This window comes from Stegastes partitus, unplaced genomic scaffold, assembly GCF_000690725.1.
Source record: "Stegastes partitus isolate 25-593 unplaced genomic scaffold, Stegastes_partitus-1.0.2 Scaffold68, whole genome shotgun sequence".
Classification (NCBI taxonomy): domain Eukaryota; kingdom Metazoa; phylum Chordata; class Actinopteri; family Pomacentridae; genus Stegastes; species Stegastes partitus.
The window spans coordinates 917,757-924,541 of record NW_007577799.1 but is presented as its reverse complement, the minus strand read 5'-3'; the positions used below and the strand labels follow the sequence as shown (position 1 = coordinate 924,541).

At 42.3% G+C, this 6,785-nt stretch overlaps 1 protein-coding gene across 2 annotated transcripts in view; it reads left to right on the top strand.

The window, feature by feature from the left end:
- The first annotated feature begins 1,131 nt into the window (after window positions 1–1,131).
- Window positions 1,132–6,785, top strand: part of ctnnd2a (catenin (cadherin-associated protein), delta 2a) — a 272,067-nt gene continuing 266,413 nt past the window's right edge. For both annotated transcript variants that reach the window (XM_008276295.1, XM_008276293.1), the window contains exon 1: window positions 1,132–1,974. The gene's annotated coding sequence lies outside the window, so the exon portion shown is untranslated. The remainder of the gene's footprint in view (window positions 1,975–6,785) is intronic.

Below are 6,785 nucleotides of genomic sequence, written 5' to 3'. Positions count from 1 at the left end.
AAAGGGAAAGAAAAATAAGCTAATGCAGATTTAGATCATAAAATAAAGTAAGGATAAAGGGTTTAACCCTTAACCTTTTTTAAGCTAGTAAAATTGACTGTGTGGAACACTAAGCAATCCAGGCCTGTAAAAAAAAACTAGGTGTGTACGTGAAAGGTGAACATGAGGGAGATGATGGAGTGCAGGTCAGGTGATATTATCATCATAATCCCAAAGGGATGTGGTTGCCATGGAGTTTGTGTGTGTGCAGGAAGGGGTTGGGGGTGTGCAACATTGTAGGTGGAGGAAGTAGTGATGGGAAGATTATTCTTTTCAACATCACTTCGTCTTAGATGACTTTTAGAACTTGGATTTGGATATTAAGTGTTTGTGTCGGGCCAGAGGTGGGGCTGCGCGTGCAAGTGGGTCATGCTTGAGGTAGGTCTGGGAATAAATAAATGATGTTTGGGGGGGGAGGGTTGTGGAAGGGGACTGCCAAGGATGACCTTATGGCAAGACATTTAAATGACATGCACACATGCTCAGGATGCAGCAGTGAACCTCTGCTGGGCTCTAAAACTGAGAAAAGATGTGATTCACTAGGAAAACTGAGGCACAGTGTGCTAATCATATTACCTGTGCAGGTGCAGTAGCTCATCAGTGGTCACAAAGCAATGTGATCTCAGTGTGAATAGGCACATACAGTCGTCCTTAAATGTATTCATACCCTTCCATTAAATAAAATGCTAAATTCACAACAGTCACTCAATAAATTGAAACTGAAAAAGTAATAATATACAAAAATTTGCTAAATTATAATTTAGTGAAATAAGACATTGCTTTTGAATTGTGGTGAAAAGGAATAATTAAAAAAGAAAAAAACAAACAAAATTGTCCTGGACAAATTAGAGCACTTTGCTAATGAGCAGTGGGCTAAAGTCAAAATACCTGTCAACAGGTGCTGATTGAGAGTTACAGAAAACACTTGATTGCAGTGATTGACTCAAGGGGTTGTTCAACAAAATATTAGTTTACGGGTCCCATCAGGCTTGTTTGCTTGTTTTTGTTGTTTTTAAAAAAATATTTCTGTTGGACCACTATTCAGAGGCAATGTCATGATTTTCATTAAATTTCTATTCATTATTACTTTTGTCAATTTCAACTTATTTCAGTGACAGCTGTTTTTTTCCATTCCATTCCATTTGAGGACGACTGTAGGTCTGGGAATAGATGAATGTTTGCATGGAGGGGGGTGTTGTTGCAGTGGACTGCCAAGGATGACCTTCTTGCAAGACACTTAAATGACATGCACACATGTTTATGATGCAGCAGTGAACCTCTGTTGGGCTCTAAAACTGAGAAAATATTTGATTCACTTGGAAAACTGAGGCACAGTTTACTAAACATGTCACCTGTGCAGGTACACTAGCTCATCAGTGGTCACAAAGCAATGCAATCTCAGTGTGAACATGCACATATAAAAGACATTTAATGTTTGAGGCGACTCCAACCCTCTTCCTACCACACACCACCTGAAGATGGCGCTCCGTATCCTCCTATGGTACGGCCGGGCTGCGCGTGCGTGCGCATGTGCGTGAGTGCGAGAGCGAGACGGAGAGCTGCTGTCTGCCTCCTCTCCGGCGGTGTTGCCTCCCTGTCGCTGCAGTGCTTTGCTGCTCTCCTCTCTCTTTCTTTCTTTCTTTCTTTTGTCGCTTTCGTACCAAGCGCCTCGCCTCTCTTCCTCTTTCTCACCCGTCTCTCCTCACATCCCTCTCCTCCTCCTCCCTGCGGATGCCTCAGCCTCGCACCCCCGCCCCAGCATCCCGGCAAATGGTCGATCCATCCCCGGCAACTCTGGACGCAGGACGCAGCGAAAAGGCGCACCGCTCCGTTTTGATCTGATCTGAGCACACTGCGGATTGACTTGAAAGAGGGGCGGACCAGGGACAGTAGGGAAACGAGGAGAAGCCCAACAGTGGCCAGGATCTCATTTCGGTAAGTCATCGCGTTATTTTCACTGCTGGACTAGAGTTAATATGAGCGGCCAGAGAAGGTATCAGGACCACAAACGCCACTGTTTTTAACCGCTTGTTTAGTCCCTCTTGCAATTTGGCAAGATGCGCAGAAAATTTGATCATGACTTGTGGATCATTCATGCTGCGTGGTTTTGGGAAACTGCTGGTTTAAACATGATGCCCTGCTTTTGATAACAAGCTTGCTGTGGAGCTCCTCTCAGAAACAAGCGTCCGACTGTGCTCAGATCACCCAACACACAACAGATATTTTGCTCCAGCTGACTGCTGACCTAAATTCACCATTGGCTGTGCGTAAAAGTGCTGTAAAGGTGCACAAGGTACCTTGTAAACAAAAAAAAATAGAGGTTAAACTCCCATGTCAGGTGGCTATTTTTAAAAAAATGTATTTTTTCTGACAACTCCATTTACAACCAAGACTCAAGTTGTTGTATTCTTTAAAATATCTAGACATCATGATGATATAGCATATGATTTACTCCTGCCCTGGACCAAATTCTGTGCCTCAGGTATTATAGTACAGTATGTTGCTTGTAAATCTCGTTGACTGCTGACACCCATCAGGTTTTATGGAATTGCCCTTTGTAAGTTTCTGGATCATGAAAGGTGATACAAGGATAACAGCATGGGTAAGACTCCATACCTTCCTCACAGCCATACTTGTGCTTTGATCAATAGACGTTTGCAGGAGGGGGATTGGGCGCCGGCAGTTTGTCAAGGGCATACAATTTATCCAGAAGATGATGTGGAGGAGAGGAGGAGGGGGAGGATGCTGTTAGGCATGCTGTGGGTACATGTTCAGCCTGCTGCATGTCAGCTCTTGGGCAGGTGCGTGATGGACAGCTGAGGAGCAGATGTACAACGAGTGAAGGGGTGTTGCTCTGTATCACATCAAACCCTTTGTTTTTCAGTCCGTGCTTGCTGCTTTGAAAGTACAAAACTTTGGGTTGAGATTTTGCGGGTGAGGCAGCGTCCTCTGTGGCCAGGTAAGCAGTAAGCTGTGTGAGAAGGAGAATACAACCCCCTCTCCTCCTCTAATTCCCCTCAAACTGACCTCTGGAGAAGGAATATGGGGACACAGATTTTTTTTTTTTCCTCCTCTCTCCCATGTCCTGCACATACAATAGCCGCTCAATCTGCTTCAGCCAACACGTTATCCACTTTTCCAGCACTTTAAGACATGACAGTATAACACTCTTTTTTTTCCCATGAGCCACACATCTTCAAGAAGTTTGGTAGATTATTTATTATTTTTTTTTATTGTTGAAGGATAAGCAGCGTTACAAAAGACCTATCACTGTGGGAACTGTCTCAACAATTCTTGTGCAATCTCCCTCCTTTACACACACACACACACACACACGCTCCATCCTCTCTCTAAGTTTCCTAAAGATTAGCTTCTTTTATGTCCAGTGAATGTCTCCAGTGGGCATGAAAAGCCTTGTCCTTCAACGCGGACACAGATTAAGCTAATTCACACAGCAGCGCGGGCCTAATGCCTTGCTGCGCTGGCAGAACAGAGCAGTCTTTATACTGTGGTAGCTAAGAGAGGCAGAGAAAGAGAGAGAGAGAGTGCAGAGGGGGAAAGCTAGCCGCCGGTGCCTATTGATCGGACGGAGGGGCTACTGGCAGGCGTCCACAGGATGGAGTGCTGACGACAGTCCAACAAGCTGCCAGGATGAGCTGGCCCGGAGTTGCCTTATACGAAGAGTAGTGCTGATGTGAAGGGAAGAGTTTGAATTATAGCTATCCTCCCCGTGGCAAAGCAGGGTCAGGGAGGATTTGAAAATGCTGTAACTGTTATAAATTACTTTTTTTTTTTCTCATTAGAAAGTGCAGGCTGGTTGTGGTGCAGCACATTGCTAGGTTAACAGATCAAATATTATTCTGTGACTGTCAGAGTTTGTCATTCATGTGTGACAGGATAGACATACACCAGGCACAGCAAACAGGCTATTCTAAAAGAAACCACATCCGTCATCTTTTGCAAACACAGTGTACCTGGTGGCAAATCTGAACACATGAACAAAATGAAGACGGACACCAAGAGAGGTACTAAGAAATTAAGGAAAGTTTGTTGATGAAGCAAGGTCATTTTAATCTTTTATATTCATTTGATCTTAATACTTAACACAGGTTTTGAGGAGGAATGAGAAATTAAAAAAAAAAACCTTTCACTTGTTTCAGAACTTTTTATAATTCATGTGACACTATGTGCAGTGAGAATGCGTTGAGACCACTGAGACCTTCCTACTCCAACAGTACATTAAGTAAGATGATGAATCCAGGTCCAGGCGTTCTGTTCTACTCCTAAACCTGACCTCTGACCTCTAAAGTAGACAAGGCAAAAAAAAAAAAAAAAGGTCTTCCACAGTGCCACAGTGTGCATGAATAATTTTAGCGCAGACAGAAGATACATTCCAAATCTCCACTATAATACTCTTTGATTTAGAAAAAAACTAGTGAGAAGTTAGTGTTTCCTCACTACCAATCTGTTTTTATTTGTTTTTAGGAAACTGAAAATTGGATTTAATGACTTGAAAGTATACAAATGACTTTCTTCCTGATGAGGTATGAAGCATGATGACAAATATAGCAGCTCTTTGAGGTGTGACACAAGCACAGAGCCTCATTATTGGTGATATGACATTAAGCCCCACTTATGACTCTTTCTCCTTGAAAACAACAAAATGGGTATTTAATGGAGAAACATCCATGTTTAGGTCTGTGCATCTCTAATTCCTACATTGCTAAAAGTGAATAAAATGGTCAAGAGATCGCTGTCAGACACAGAGAGATGAAAAATGGAGAGAAATGAATGCTTTGATTTGCCATTTTGATGCCCTGTCATCTGCTGTATGTTGAGCATGTTTTCTTCTATAAGTTTACTTGAATGCAATGCCAAACAGCCTCAGGCAGCTAGCTGACTGCTGATCCACACTTGCCGATGGCATCGATTGCATGTTCATGGGAGTGGGGTAGGTGCTAATTGACATCCACAATGTGCTCGTCAATCAGATAACTTGATGCTCATGTTGGTGCTTGGATGCTTATGAGCTCTTTTAGTAACATAAGAAACACTGATGTGTCTCTGCTAATGGGCAGTTTTACAATATTGCCATTACAATGGAATTGTTACAAGATCTCATACATGTTCCACATCATTAAATTTTTAATATCACTCCTCTGTCCCTCAAGGTTGCTGTGCAGTGCATTCAGCGCGGCTATTTGATAGAGATTTAGACAGGCGACAAATGAAAGGGGGAAAAACCAGGATAAAGTGTCCTAGTAAGCTGCTGGACCAGCATGTGCCATGGAAGTCGCTGGAACTCTACTGGAGGGATGAAGCAGTTTTTTTCTGAAGATTATTCCCTTATTTGATGATCCATTTGATCGAGTTCAGTCTAAGATCTCCCATAAGTGTTGAACTGGGTTGAGATCTGGTGACTGTGAAGGCCACAGCTTATGACTGACATCATTTTCCTACTCATCAAACCATTCAGTGACCCCTCATACTCTTGAGAGGGGCATTGTCATGTAGGAAGAGACAACTCCCATCAGGATAGAAATATTTCATCACAGGACAAAGGTGATCCTTCAGAACAGATTTGTATTGATTTGCAGCGACTCCTCCCTCTGAAGGGACAAGTGGACCCAAACCATGTCAGTATTACAGAGATTAGGAGGTTCAGGTTTTTCATTTAATTTGTCCTCCACCTGTACGCTTGTGTAATGTTTTAAATATTATTGCTCAAGGACTGTAGTCATGTCTGCCCTTCACACTGCTGGTCTATGAGTCCATCTCAAAATGTAAAAAAAAAAAATGTATCCAGTAGCTTTTTGGAGAAAACAGGCAACTGGAAACAAATTTCTTTATGAATGTAACATTTATTTCTTTAAAAGTATAACAGCTTAAAAAGCGGCCGATCTGCAGTTTACAAGTATTTATAACGTAGAAACTCATTAATTGTTACAGCAAACATAATCACATTACTATGGTGATGCTCAATGTAAGAAGCTGATCTTAATACATATAAATAATGTTTAGGGGAGCATAAAACATCTTTTTTCACCTTTGGCTTAACTGAACACGACTAAAGTGGCTTTTCATCATTCTGGTTGAGATCCACTAGACAAATGATCGTGTGTTGTGAGCAGCGCGGTGTGGTCATTGGGGGAAGCCAATTTTCAACCCAAAAGGTCTAAGTTCAAGGCCCCATTTATATCACTGGGGTGTCCTTGAGGAGGACATTGAATCCCTCACAGCTCAAAGCATGTCAGTTAGACACTAAAGCAATGACAAAACTTCCTATTGGGGGATTAGTTGGGGAAAAAAGTACTGCTAAACACACAGCCTAACAAATCAATGGCCGCTGTGGGAGAAGTACTTGGAATGCTGCACAAATAACCTTTGAGGTAGTATAGTGAGGCTTTCTCCTGATATGACATGACCTCCTTTTTTCATGCTTGCCTGCACCATTAATGTATCCTCGCCATCTGCTGACCTTCACATTAAAGCCAGAATAAATAGGGAAAATTATTTGTAGTTTAGAGGTGAATGGAGTGGACAGTGTCATTACATTACTGTAGCTTACACTGGGCCACGCAACTGGCATAATCTGCCTATTTAAACCTGCACTTTTCCACTTTACATTTCAGTGGCTCCATATGGCAGGATCTAATTTAAGCGAAAGACTACAGCTAGATGGTTCTTCTACACTGTAAAACACTGTACGAATTTAGCTGCATCAACTCACCATGTTTGCTAATGTA